The following is a 15,034-nucleotide window of genomic DNA, read 5'->3' as shown; positions in this document are numbered from 1 at the left end:
AAATGTTCTCGATAAGGAAATCTTTATTATGTGATTATTTTTATTTTTTAATAAATAATTAAAAATATTTTGAAATTGCTTGCCAATACAAACAGCTGAGGTATTTCTGCATATTTTAGTTTTCTTTTTTGTTTGAGTAATATCAAGACAATGATCAAAAGACTAGAATACATAAAAGATGTTATATTCACATTGAAAGAAATGTTTCAGAAAAATTAAATAAGACTGCTTTTCACAGTTAATCTTTACCAAGAAGTTGCATTTGCCCGTGTGCCTTCTGACCACGAAAAGCTTTGAGTTTCTTCCAAATTATTCAATCCAATCCAAAAGTTGTCCAAAGGTAAATCTAAAATCCAGTTCTACAAATATTTAATAAGTTTATATTTGAAATATCACATCTAACTACTACTTCTTTTACATCATATATCTCTCTTTTTTTTATTTGTTTACTTTATTTTATTAAATGTATTGACCACCCGTTTTACCACAAGGTAACTCTGGGTGGTTTCCAACATTAATAAGGAGCTTGCATATTAATTTGTACTGCATATAATCTGGATATATTTGAGGTTGCTAACTGAACAACTGAATCAACTGATCTGAACTGAAGAGAACCAGAACAGCTACTTTGGTGTAATCTATGTTTGGACCAAAATACATATGTTTTGTCTTGGCCCAGACTCAGAACACTTAAGTTCTAGATAGAAATGTATTAGGAACAGAAACGCGGTGTGTGTGTATGGAATCAAGGCTATCAGAAATAGTGCCTTGCGCATTTGGGCTCAGGTATGGAAAGGGAGGTATTGGCAACATCATAAAGTGAGAACTCAGTAGATTCACTACAGTTGTTACATTTTCATGCCATCCTTGAATTCAAGAATGATATAAGCAATCACCCCGTTTCCTCTCCCCTCACTGCATCTTGCTCTGCTTACTTTCCCTAATGGCTACCCAGGAATTCAAGCACAATATATCTAGCCAGCCTGCTTGCCTGCAATAACATGAGGATCAGATGCATCAGATGGATACACCACACTTGAATTCAAGGACAGCAATGTCTAGCAACAGCCCAGAAGAACTAAGGAAAGGATAGTAGTAGGAAGATCAGCAGATGAGTAAAAGATGAAACCACCCAGTCTACTCTGACAAAGCCAGACATATAAGTTCTTTTAAAACCCAAGCCAAAAACGAGATGGGTGGCGAACAAATTTAATAAAAAATTAAAAAATAAATAAAACATTATTACAGAGTGGCACACAAATAATATTTTTTCAACTTACTTTTTCCTGAACACTGTTAAACATCACTAATTCTGTAGATGTGTATCTCTTGCAAAACTTTAATGCTTCAGTCCAAGTCCCCTCTTGATTTTCTTCTAGACAATAACAAGTCCCATTCCAATAGTGCCAGTATGAGGCATCTGGACAAGTCAGTCTAAATCTGGCTTTAAGTGAGAAAATAAAGATACAGGAACTTGTATAATTATAATACTTTAGCTAAACTGAAAATCTCTTGCATTTCTACAATCTTTATTCCCCTGAAACACCAAATGTTTAACTCCTCTAACCAGATTTTTTTACTTAACATTTCAGACAAGAAGAAAATGAATTAAAAATATTGTGTTTAACACTTTGTAGATGTTTGGCTCTTAATTTACATACCTTTTTGGCAAAACATAATTGTGACTTACAACAACAAAACATAGAAAATATCTCTTTTAAAAGTATTGCAGAAATGGAAGAAAACCAGCATTCTTTAAAATTCAATGAGACTAGACCTTGCATTTGGTTTTCTTGTTCCTAAATGGATTTAAAGAGAGCCAGTTTGTGTAGTGGTTAAAGCATCATACTAGAAACTGGCAGACCAAAATTTCTATTCCCACCTTAGCCACAAAGCCAGCTGAGAAACCGTGGATCCTTCATTCTCTCTTAGACCGAGAAAGCAAGCAATGGCAAACAATTTCTCAAACCCTGCCAAGAAAACTGCAGAGACTAATGAAGACATTGTCAGGAGTCAACACTGACTCAATAGATAGGGGATAGTTTTCCTAGTTGTAATGGGATAATTGTGACACATTTTGTCTTATATCACAATTGTGTCCTTTCCTGGACTGAGCAGCATTTTCCATGTCACTCATGCCCTGATCACTTTGTATGTGAACTACAATATTGCAATAAGTTGCATATGAGGCTGCCCTTGAAGACCTTTTGAAAGCTTCAGGTGATTTAGAATGCAGCAGTAATAGCATTCACAAGAGTCCTTTACTTACAACTGGTCACTTAGTAATTGTTTCAAGTTATGACAACCTGAAAAAAAAAGACTTACAACCTGGATTTGAAGTTTCAGCAGTTGGATCCCCTCCATGGTGACTGAACTTCAGATGCTTGGCAACATGGCCGCATTTATGGCTGCTTGCAGCATCCCGTGGGCATGTGAACACATTTTACATAATGGTTCTGCACTTCCACTTTTTTAGCAAAACAGTACCATAGCAAACCATTGGTTCACTGAACAACTGTGGTATTTGCTTAATGACTGCCACAAAAAATATTGTAAAATCAAGTTGTCTGTTTTATGACTATTGCAACATATAATCGTAATGGGTAGGCTCCATTCAGTCATATACGTTGAGGATTACTTGAATGTCAATTTAACACAGCTGCTGCATGAGTTACATTTATTATCACTAGGTTTCCAGTGCAATGCAATGTGCTGGTTATCTACTAGTAAGCTTACAGTATATGATATAAATCCTACCGGTAGTTACTTTCTTTATTCCATTGTTTCTGCCTAATTAACAGCTGGCATGGTCTGAATGGTACCTATCACAAAATACCATCTCATGGGACCTCTGTTACAGCAATTGCCCACTGGAACATCATTCCTCGTTTTAAACTTTATTGGACTTTTCTTCATGCAAGCTTGAAGACTTGGCTTTTTCCAAATATTTTGATCTAGGTCAGGGTATATATCCACAGTGGGATAGTTTTTGTAAACTTATGTTTATGTTTATTTCCCATTATAACCATGTTTTGTTCTGTTTTTAAACATAATATATTGGATCATTGTTTTTTTCATGCTAGCCAGAATCAGTGATGAGATAGCTGGCCCCAGAAATTCAAATACGGTAATAAATAAAATTACATCTAAAACCCATGCAATTTAATTTAGTCATGACTATTTTTTTATGTGTACCTCAGTGGGGAATAAATATAATTAGGTTCCTTGAACATGTCTCAATATTTAATACCAGAGGTACCTTAATTCATACTGATGACAATTGTAAGATTGAAAATAGCAACCATGGAGTTCCCATCATTCCCTTTATGCTGGAACCAGGTATTATGTGTAGAATATGCAGAGACAAGATGCCTATATCCCTTTTCTATACATAACTGTGTTCATCTTGTTCCTTTGATTTTGTCTGGAAAATTGTTTTGAGAATGCTTAAATATTGTCTTCCTCATTAACACTATGGCACAGAAATCTGCAGAAATCGGAAGACTTATATCCAATCCTGGATTCATACACAGTGATTGTACTGATGTACTTAAATAGTCAGAATTTCTCCTGAGATTTTCAAATATGCACAGGTGAATATCATCACAATACATTGTAGCATTTTAAAATGTTAGAAGTAGTTATAGAAGGAGAGGTATGGGAGACCATTTATTGTACCTGGACAAAAGTAGAGGGCAATCTGCTCTCTTGAACTGCCTTATGGCTGCTCAATTCTTTTTCTTCTATCTTTAAAGGCCCCTTTTACCATTGTTGCTGAAAACTGGTCACTAAAGTCCATACAGTATATCATTTTCAAATATATGTGGGGTGTATTTTAAAAAAATATGTGATTTCTACTCACAACTCAGTTTCAGTGGCAATGAGTGCACTCTTGGGAGACTTGAAAGACCAGGTTAGGGGTAGATCACGATAGAGAAAAACTTTTATTTATTCTTTAAAAATAATAACCAAAACAAGAAACAAAATACAAAGTTTTGTGTTTACATTAATTATAATGAAAATACATTTTCAAAACAAACTACATATAAAAAGTGCTTGAAATGGTAGTTGGGTTCTATAAATGGGTTAGAAATTAAAATATACATGCTTGGATGTAATTTACATTAAGTAAATATATAAATAGAATTGTAACAGTTAATTCCTAGAATGATGTCTATACTTTATTCTGTTATTTTTCCTACTGTATTTTTTTACTTGTCTAAAAGCATATTTGTATGTCATGGAGAAAATTTGTGTGGACACATAAACAGGAATCATAAACGCACAGGAGTCAAAAATGACCGGATGACACATCATTGACTAATAATCTACTCACAAAAAATAAACACCTATGATTGTCATTCATTTAAATTTTGAAGCAGCTGTAAAGAGATTTTTTGATGACCTATTTCCCCCAAAGTAAAATTGTATTGAATATTGCCCTGTAAAGATTTATAGATATTGGGGGGGGGGGGGAGAAAGGGGGAGTGTTACTGAGATTCCAGTTGACACCTGACTTAATCCTTCAAATATTAATTACTCCTGTTTTCTCAGAGGTAGATTTTACTCTCTCCAGTAAGGCTTCCTTTTTGGGAAAGGGACACAGACTCAGCTAGTTGCTCTTTATACAGACATCCACAGAACCCGAGTGACACTTTCAGGCTGTTTTTACCTTCATCTTCCCAAGTTTCAACCCACTGCATTTGCCACAACCCAATCAAGGCCAGCAAAGCCCACATCCCATCAGCGAAAACCCGAACTTTGTAACCCGAGCTTTCTAACCCGAGGACCGCGTCAGCTAGAGCGTTTAGCTGGTGGCCTCTCGCGAGTAGCCGAGACCGGGGTGGGGGTGACGACGCAACGCCTGCGCATGCGCTGACATTTTTGTAAAAACGGGGGTGTTTCGCATGGCCTGGCGCTGTGTGCAAAACTTGCTGTTTGCCCCGCTTCCTTCTGCAATAACCGTCCCACCCCGCCATCGCGCTACCATCACGAAGGTCTTTCGAAAAATCCCCACCTCATGCTTATTATTCTCCGCTTGAAAAAGCTCCCGATCCTTAAGAGGCAAAATGTCGTTATAGGTGTTCATGAGTGATCAAATTGTCAGCATTGTCGGCGCTTCCAAAAACAAAACAAAATGTCAAATATCTATGGAGATTTTCAGTCATACACGTCACGGTTGTCCCAAAGGTGCTTTTTTCCCAAGAGGCAACTGGATTTTTTAGTTTTAATTTGAAGACGGTTCTCTTCTCATCCAAGAAGCTTCTCCAGCTCTGACTGGATGATGGGGAATGCAAGGAATATAAATCCTTCCATTCCCCGCCATCCAGTCAGAGCTGAAGAAGCTTCTTGGATGAGAAGCAAAACCTCTTCAAAGAAAAAACAAAGTTCAGTTGCTTCCTTAAAAAGCATTTTTGTCAAATACCGTACCCGCATTCCCATTATTCTTTTCCTTTTCAGATGTATCTCCTCTGCTCATTTAGAATCGTAGTTTTAGGATTTTATTTGGTTTTTAGCTTTAGCTAAATAGCTAACTGATTTAATATTTTAAATGTGCTGCCTATCACATCCAAAAATATAGAGGTGTCTGTTTTGCTTTGTGTTTCCACATTATGGTCTTGACGTGTTTTTCTTGCTGGTTGTCTTGGAGTCCTAATAGTAAAGACTACATGTTCTGACTTTTTTGTTTCTTTAGTTGTAATAGGAGTTCTAAGTTAGCTGGCTTTGCTTTTACAAATTAAGTTAAAATAAAGAAGTTTGCAGAAACCACAAAACTGAGTATTAAAGAATAGTTGCAATCAGCAATGTGGCCCCACCAGCTCATTTTAAAAATTCTAATATTGGTATGATTGGAAAAACTAATTGTTTCATTCACAATTGCCTAATTATGTGTAGTTTAGTTTTAATGTGAAATCATTAATATTTTTATTAGCCCACACTTTGCTTTCAAATTGCTAGCCATAAAATCAATTAGCTTTATGGAAAATATATTAACAATAATGAACAAAGACTGAACCATAATAACTAGGCATATGCTTTTCTCTAGAAAGGAAAAAAAAGTATTCTGATCATAACAAACCAAGGATCTCTGCACATTGTTTTTTTTAGACTGACATTTTCATAGCGAAGCATAATAAACGCTGATATCAATCCTTTGTGTAATACAGCAATCTCTTATTTTTATGCAAATTGCCAGGAACATCTGCCTTTACTTTCCAGGCAATTTAATAGATTAATAACAGCCTTGATTCTACATTTTTTTTCCTGGAGTATTCTATAAAATATATAATTATTTTCTACATTTGTATACAACTGTTATACCAAATATGCAAGGCAGTTTATATTATATAATTATGACTTACAATCTTACAATTCATAAAGCGCATGAAACAAATACAAAGGAATAGAGCAAAGGCCAAAAAAATTAAGCAAATTCAGATATTGAAATTTGGGTTCATAGTTGGGTTCACCATTTAGCCACTGAATCCAACCTCCTATTTTATGTAAAATCCAAATATAAATAAAAACATTCATGAAGGTAACTATTGTGTTTGAACATACCCAGATGAATGGGAGAATATTATGTCTCAGGTTCTACTGCCCAACTGATCTAGCAATTGGAAATTTTTTCTAACATTTAACCAGAATCTGCCTTCTCAGAACATGAATCCATGTTCTGTGTCCTACACTCAGGGATGTTGGAGAACAGGACTTGGTCTTCCTGTGAAGTTCTTTCAGGTATTTGAAAATTGCTATCACACTTATCCTCCTCTAATCTTATCTGTTCATCTTTTTCTTCTATTGTTTTAATTTATAGTCTGCTAGTCGTTTCTGTCTTTCTCTGAACATGTTCCAGTTGATTGGAATTTTCTTTTTTAATTGTGGTGCCTAAACCTGGAGATAATTCTCAAGGTGAAGGCTTCACTTCAATACAAAATTATGTAAAATTATTCCTTCCTATTTTTCCTATATTTTATTATACTACAAAGGTGTTTCTTGCATTTTTGATAAGATATTATCAGGTTCAGTCACTGTGGTTTATTAAGTAAAACCAAGTGAATGTGAAGTGATCGTGTATAATTGTGTCCCAGGTTCATTGATCTGACTTTCTGACATCAAAGTCAATGAGGAAGCCAAATTCACTTAACAACCATGTTATTAACTTAACAGCTGTAGTGATTCACTTAACAACTGTAGCAAGAAAACTGGAGCAAAATTCTCTTCCTTTCTTCCTCCCTTCTTCAATTCTCTAGTAAACTGTCTATCTTTATCCTTGAGCCCAGGAAAAATAAACTAGCTAATTTGTGTAATTTTTCATATTTGATGCCAAAATAATGGTTCAGAGCTCATGGGAATATCAATATAAAAATACTTTGCAAGTCTTTAAAACAACTACTGCATCTTTTCATAGATAAGAGCTGCGGTGGCACAGTGGTTAGAATGCAGTATTGCAGGCTAATTCTGCTGACATGAATCTCACCGGCTCAAGGTTGACTCAGCCTTCCATCCAGGGGTGAAATGCTCCCGGTTCGGACTGGCTTGGGCGAGTAGATAGCGATGGTGGCGGGCAGTTCGGAGAACCGGTAGGAAAAATCCATTCCCCCCCCCCCCAGCCTCCAGCTTTCTTACCTTCGCACGCCTGCCTTGCTGTAATCCCTGCAATCCATTGCATCAGCAAGCAACTGAATCTCCCTGCCTGCAATCAAGCTCATCGGTGAGCAGCTCTTTCTGCCTGCCTGCCTGCTTGCCTGTAAGTTTTTTTCCCCTTTGGGAGCTTTAAAAAAATAGTTAATTGTGGGTTTTTTTAGTCGTTCTTTTTTTAGACCTAGCCATTTAAAGTTTAGGAAGTTTTAAATTTAGCTGCTTTTATGTAAAAATAAAATAATATAATATAATATTTGTGCAGCTTTCTGAGATTTTGTGTGTTTCTGTAGTGTTTCACTCTAACTACACAAACACACAAAATCTCACAAAACTGTATATGGAATTTTGTGTGTGTAAAATGTGAAAGTTGGTTTTTTGAGCTTTTTGTTGTGTGAGGTTCTTGGTTGTTGCAGGGGCCATTTTGCCCCTGCTTTTACATTGTGGGTGAGCCAGTTGTTGTGTGTGTGTAAAGTGTGAAAGTTGGTTTTTTGGGCTTTTTGTGCCTGTGTGAGGTTCCTGCTTGTTGCAGGGGCCATTTTGGGTCTGGCACAACTGCTTTTACATTGTGGGTGAGCCAGGTGTGTTGTGTTGCGTTGTGTGTGTGTGTGTAAAGTGTGAAAGTTGGTTTTTTGGACTTTTTGTGCCTGTGTGAGGTTCCTGCTTGTTGCAGGGGCCATTTTGGGTCTGGCACAACTGCTTTTACATTGTGGGTGAGCCAGGTGTGTTGTGTTGCATTGTGTGTGTGTGTGTGTGTGTGTGTGTGTGTGTGTAAAGTGTGAAAGTTGGTTTTTTGGACTTTTTGTGCCTGTGTGAGGTTCCTGCTTGTTGCAGGGGCCATTTTGGGTCTAGCACAGCTGCTTTTACATTGGGTGAGCCAGATGTGTTGTGTTGTGTTGTGTTGTGTTGTGTTGTGAAAGGTTTAAAGTTGTTTTTGGGGGCTTTTTGTGCCTGTGTGAGGTTCCTGCTTGTTGCAGGGGCCATTTTGGGTCTAGCACAGCTGCTTTTACATTGTGGGTTAGCCCGTTGTGTTGTGTTGTGTTTTGTAGATTAAAAAAGGGCAAAGAAGTGACGTCGACTTGGCCACGCCCACCTGACCACCAAGCCACACCCACCCAGTCACCTGACCACCAAGCCATGCCCACTACTTAAGCCACGCCCACAGAACCGGTAGAGAAAGTTTTTAGATTTCACCCCTGCTTCCATCCTTCCAAGGTCGGTAAATGAGGACCAAGATTGTTATGGGGCAATATACTGATTCTGTAAACTACTTAGAGCTGTAAAGCACTATGAAGCGGTATATAAGTCTAAGTGCTATTGCTATAATTATATGGCTGCTCACTTCATCTAGCCATGGTGACGCAGTGGTTAGAATGTAGTATCGCAGGATAACTCACTGCTCACAACCAGGAGTTTGATTCTGACTGGCTCAAGATGACTCAGCCTTCCATCTTTCTAAGGTATGCAATATGCTGACTCTGTGAACTGCTTAGAGGAGGCTGTAAAGCACTATGAAGTGGTATGTACTGTATTTTTCGCTCCATAAGATGCACTTTTTTCCTCCCAAAAGTGGAGTTGTATGGAGCAAATATGGGAGATAGACAGCAGTGGAGAATGGTGGTAGTGATCCCCGCCGCCTTGAATAGCTGATTGGCAGTATTCCGGGAGGTCGATCCAACTGCTGATCAGCTGCTTGGAGGTGAAGGCTCCAGCATTCCCCGGCAGAGGCAGCAGACAGAGAGAGGCAGGCTGTTTGCGGTAAGGACGCTAACCAGATGAAACAGGAAAGGTACACAAACCCTAACCCTAACCCTAACCCTAACCCTAACCCTAACCCTAACCCCAAACAGCATAATAAATCAAGCCTATTTTCTACAGATGTATACAACACCAGTTCTTAAAATGATAAAGGGAAGCACTTTCTAACATTGTGTTTTTCCCCCTAGATCCTAGATTTGATATACTTTCAGTCAAATCTATTAGTATTGGTTAAAAATTTGTGAATTTTTCTGCCTGGAAAAATTCCGCCTGGGCCTGATACCCACCCAGATTGCAAAAATTGGTAAATTTAATTTCCTATTGACTTGTGGGCTTATCGATAGAATGCAGTCTTTATAATTTCTGGAAGAACATCTTAAAAACAACCAAAGAATGACTTCATCCCTCAGTGTGAATCACTCAACTGTGAGATACAAGGCAGAAGTTGTCCAACAGAAAATATCAGCTCTATATAAATAGATAATTCAGAAAGGAAGAAAATATCTTTGGATACAAAACATTACAGAAAAAAAATCTAGCTGACATTAAGCTTCTCACATTTGAGAAGATAAAAGCAGAATTAGGCTAACTTTGAGCAGTAATTGAGAAATTGCAACAATCATTATGGGGAGAGGATGACTACTAGTTCACATTTCTTGTTACAACAATATTTTATCCTTTCTTTCCTTCCTCTCTTTTCATCATGTTAAATAAACTCTTAATAGAGTATTACTGTATATATATTGATTTGCTTGACAATTTAGAAGTGCACATATTTTAAAAGCTAATTTTGAGATATCCTCCAAAGGTTATACTTTGGATGGATGCATATCCATTTTATCTTGTTCTGTTTTTACTTTACTTTTATTTATTTTTTATTTTTTTTATTGAAAAGTTTTATAAAAGATACAAACATTTTCTCCCACCCCTCCACCCTCACCCCATCCCACCCCCCTTGCCCACCCACCCACCCTTTCCCCCTCCCCCTTCCGCCCACCCCCCTCCTTAGACTTCCCAGAACAAGCACAGGGTATAGCATTCACAAACATAAAACTAAAATATGCTAACAATTTGTTAACTTCAAATTCTCCCTAGGTCTTTAACTCCTTATAACTCAAAACACTATAAACATAAACTAACAATTAAAAATGTTTCATTCATAAGCTATATGAAACTTCTTAGTCTGATACTTATTTTGAATATAGTCAATCCATCTTCTCCATTCTGATATATATCTTTCGTTTGAGTGATCTTTAAGATACGATGAAATTTTTGCCATCTCTGCCAAATGCGCAACTTTTAATGTCCATTCCTCAATAGTAGGTGGATCTTTCTTCTTCCAATACTGTGCCACCAGTAGCCTGGCTGCTGTTATTAAATTTAAAACCAACTTAGTCTCTATTACAGTACAATCCGTAACTATTCCCAACAAAAAATACTGTGGTGTAAATTTAATCTGTAGTGTAGATTAAATTTACTTTACTTTTATTTTTAATGTGTTTCTGTTTGCTGTTTTAGTTGATAACCATAGTAAAAACCCTTCAATTCTATTCTTTAATATTCAGGATGAAAGCTCTGTACAATGCCTAATTTCATCTATTTTGTTCAAGTTAGCTCTATTATTTTATTTATTCATTTATTTTCAAGATAGTGAAAAATATAATTTCTGTGAAGTTTATAGTAATAACACTGTCAGACTTCGATGCTATCTCAAAATAAATGAATTTCCAAACTGCCAATCTTTAAGGAAATCTTTTCTTTAATTGAGCACAGCCACCGGATCATGACTCGATGCGGACAAGACTGGACTTTTGCCCCCCAATCCCTCCCTTTCCGATCCCCAATTCTCTGCTTCTCATTGGCTCTCTTCCAAGTCATTCTCCAGACTTCTTGTCACGTCATTTCCCAGGAATGTCTCCCCCCTCCTCATTTCCACGACAACCCGACTTCAAAGGGAATTAGCAGGCAAAAGTTCAGAAATTATCTCTCTCCTGTTTATGCCAGCGCTGAGGCGCTGACAAACACATATATAACAGCAAAATTGACTTTCGAGACACCTTAAATTGTTCTGAAAGAGAATTAGCATGTAGATATTTATATTTGGAGGAAGAATAATAATAGAGAGATCAGAGAGAAATAAAATGTGCATACAGATAATGAACATTGCTTATAACAGGCATCAACAAAACTATTGTTGGGAGTGACATATGCATTTTATATAGATGAACCCCATTTAGATGCATAATTAGGGAAGTAAACAAAACTACTCTCCAAATTTCTGCTCAAAATTTTTGGCAGCAAACCCAGTAGAAGTGTCTTGTGTGCAGGCAGATCTGCATGTTCAGTTTACATGGGTAGTCTTTGATGTAGCAATGAGAGTATAGGGCACCTTAGTGCTTTTTGTTTGTTTATTGAGGAGACTTTCTGAAGAACTCCCACATTCCTACTAATTTCTGACTTTACATACATAAATATGACCATGAATGTCTAGTCTAGTGCGTCGAAATTGAACCCCATATTCAGTGACTGGTTAACAGCAGAATCTCTGTAAACTCTGTAAGAACTAAAGAATACAGGAAATTACAGAAATCCAGCCATATCTTTATATTAGATTTAAATCCTAAGCATTTTCCTCTTATACTTCCTCTCATATTTTGGACCCAATGGACTTTGGGATATTCCTTTCACAGCCTTGTGATGGAAGACGCCTAAGCAATATTTACTCAACCTATCTGCTAAAGAAACATTGACTTCCATTTTGCCAATTTCAGACATTATACAACCTCCCTCTCTATTTTATCCTTCCTCCTCCTCGGTAAGTAAAAGGTGCCATGAAAATTAGAGGACATCATTCCAGGGATTCAACTGGAAGCATCATGGCAAGACAGTCGGCAGGAACTGAAGGAAATGATAATGATGTACCTATCATTGAAAATGGAAATAAGGGAAATGACTACAATGTTGCATGGAAAATTGAAACTTGATGACCAAAAAATTGATTTAGGATACATTCAAGCTGATAAAGAAACAACTAACGAGAAGCAAGGAAAAGAGACTGAAAACAAAAACAAGGAGATTGGTTATGGAAAATTAAATGATTATTACATTGGGTTTAACAATGGAAAAAATGGAAAAAGGGGAAAGAAAAAAAAGAAAAGAGGATGGAATAGAAAGAATATAAAAAACATAAATGATTACACTGGGGTTATCAGTGAGAAAATAAGAAAAAGGGAAAAGGGATGGGAAATAATGGGAAAGATACAGCAAAATAGAAGAGTTTATGATCCTAAAAAACAAAATGATTACAATGGGATTAGGGAAAAGAGAGATCAGGATTTTAAAATACAAAAAAGAAGAAGGGGTAAAAAAAAGAAAATAAAATATAAAGTTAGAAAAGGATAATTCCAATAGCAGTATTTTCCATTTCTTTGCCCACTGATTAATCATCAATAATAAGAAACCTTAACACAGGAAACAGTGTTAAATCTTTTAATGGATCCTAGATGATCGTTTCTACCGGTAGATGTAATGAATTTTCAGAATTCCTTTGCTGAAGAATAGCCACCTTTATTTTCTTTCTCTGAATATTATATTCCTCTCTCGGGACAAACACTTAATATATCTGATGAATGGGACTATAGCTAACAAAAACGTACTCTATAGCATTTTTTAAAATTTATAAGGTATCACAAAATATGTCATCTTGGTGCCTACCAGATCTTTGACTAGATACAAGATCATATATGAGTGATTTCGAAATGAAATGGGTGGAAAATAAATGTAATAAATAAATCAATAAAATATTATTCATTTATTGAAGGGCTACAGAATTAAAGCCCAGTCAAATTGGGCTTTTCATGCATCTTAGTTGACTTTCCTGAGCTGCTGTTCAGACGGCGTTTAGCCATTTGTCAAAAAGGGAGATGTCCATAGAGATTCTCAGTCATCCAGGTATGGTTGTCCCAAAGGTGCTTTTTCAGGAGGCAATTGGACTTTCTTGTTTTTCTTTGAAGATGTTTTGCTTCAGATAGATAGATAGATAGATAGATAGATAGATAGATAGATAGATAGATGGATGGATGGATGGATGGATGGATGGACGGACGGACGGATGGACGGACAGACAGACAGATGTCTGTCTATCAGACAGACAGTCAGACAGATAGATGATATAGCTCTATCTATCTGCCTGCCTGCCTGCCTGTCTGTCTGTCTGTCTGTCTTCCTCCCCCTGTATCTCCTGCCTATGATGCATGGGGGATTATGTGGGTGTTGCTCAATAAAGGAAGAGTAAATGGAAAAAATGGGTAGATGTGGCTCTTTAAAATCTAGGCCTCTAGCGCTACCTGGCTGCTAAAGAGCACCTTCTCCATTGTCTGTAGGCACAGGCAGATAAGGCGTACAGAGGGGCTGCTCCAATCATGGGAAGCCACGAAGGAGCAAATTCTTTTGATTGTGAGGCCTATGTCCCCACACATGCATGTAACTTAGCTGATAAAAGACTGCATTTTCCAGTTTCTCTTGTAATCTGTAACAATTTAATATTAATAGCTGAAAGACACAGTGGAAGGATTGTGTTTTGTAGCAATAGAGAGGACTGGCTTTCTTCTCCTTCATCAAGGCAAGACCCTCTATCCCTCTCCCTGGACCGAGCAGCTATTGTTTGGACTAAATACAAATTCCCAAAACGGGGATCAAGTTGGAGATTGGACAGATACAAGATAGGTACAATGGGAGATCCAGGTTGAAAGAACTGGCCTCTCTCCACCCACTCCCACCCCCACCAAAAAAATTAAAATAAAACCCCAGAAAAAGGAACCTTGCAAAGCCGTAGCCAGAGACAAGGGCAGTCTAAATTCTCCAATAGGAACTGGGCAGGTTTCAACTACTGAGTGCATCATGAAGCATGCTGTTGGTGAAGCATCCAACATCCACACTAAAAATGTTTTGGAAGAGGAGAAAGTATACTACAGTACTTTAAAATAAGACAAGCTAACAATGATTCTAAGTTGTCTCCAGCTATTGGCTAGGGATTAGGGCAACATCATGCTGCCATGTCATATAAAAGCAAAAAGCAATACTGGGTCATGTTTGTGCCATGACTAGAGAACATGTAAGGGTAAAATAAATAACATATATCCCCATAAATGGACACAATGTTTGGTTTTACCTGGTCCTTTTCTAATAGTATATCCTTTGGACAACACATAAGATCCATAGTAATTGCTTTGTTGTGTGTAGTCATTCAGTTGCTTCCAACTCCCTCATAACTTGATGCTGTTTTTTCACTGATTGCTTTACAGTAAATGCTTGAGTCATCAATGATAGCATCCAGTCACTTGCCTTTTGTCAGATTCCTTTTCTATTTCTTTCAATTCCCCCAAGCATTAGAATTTTTCTAATTATTTGTCCCTTTGCATTAGGGATCCAGTACCGTAATTGCTAGGACACCTTTCCTAAAGCTAGTGATGATATCCGCCCAGGGTTTTGGATACAGCTCCTCACTCCTCTTCAAATTCACCAGGATTGTTTTCCATCTTTTGAAATAAATGAAGCAAAAAACACTTTAAAAAATATATGCGGAAATAAGACTAGTAAGCGTGGATCCTAAAATGACTTCAGTGCATTTTGGTTT

The sequence above is a fragment of the Pituophis catenifer genome, unplaced genomic scaffold (assembly GCF_029215685.1).
Source record: "Pituophis catenifer annectens isolate HBS135680 unplaced genomic scaffold, rPitCat1.0.hap2 SCAF_2, whole genome shotgun sequence".
Taxonomy (NCBI): Eukaryota; Metazoa; Chordata; class Lepidosauria; order Squamata; family Colubridae; genus Pituophis; species Pituophis catenifer.
This window is presented reverse-complemented; position numbering follows the sequence as displayed.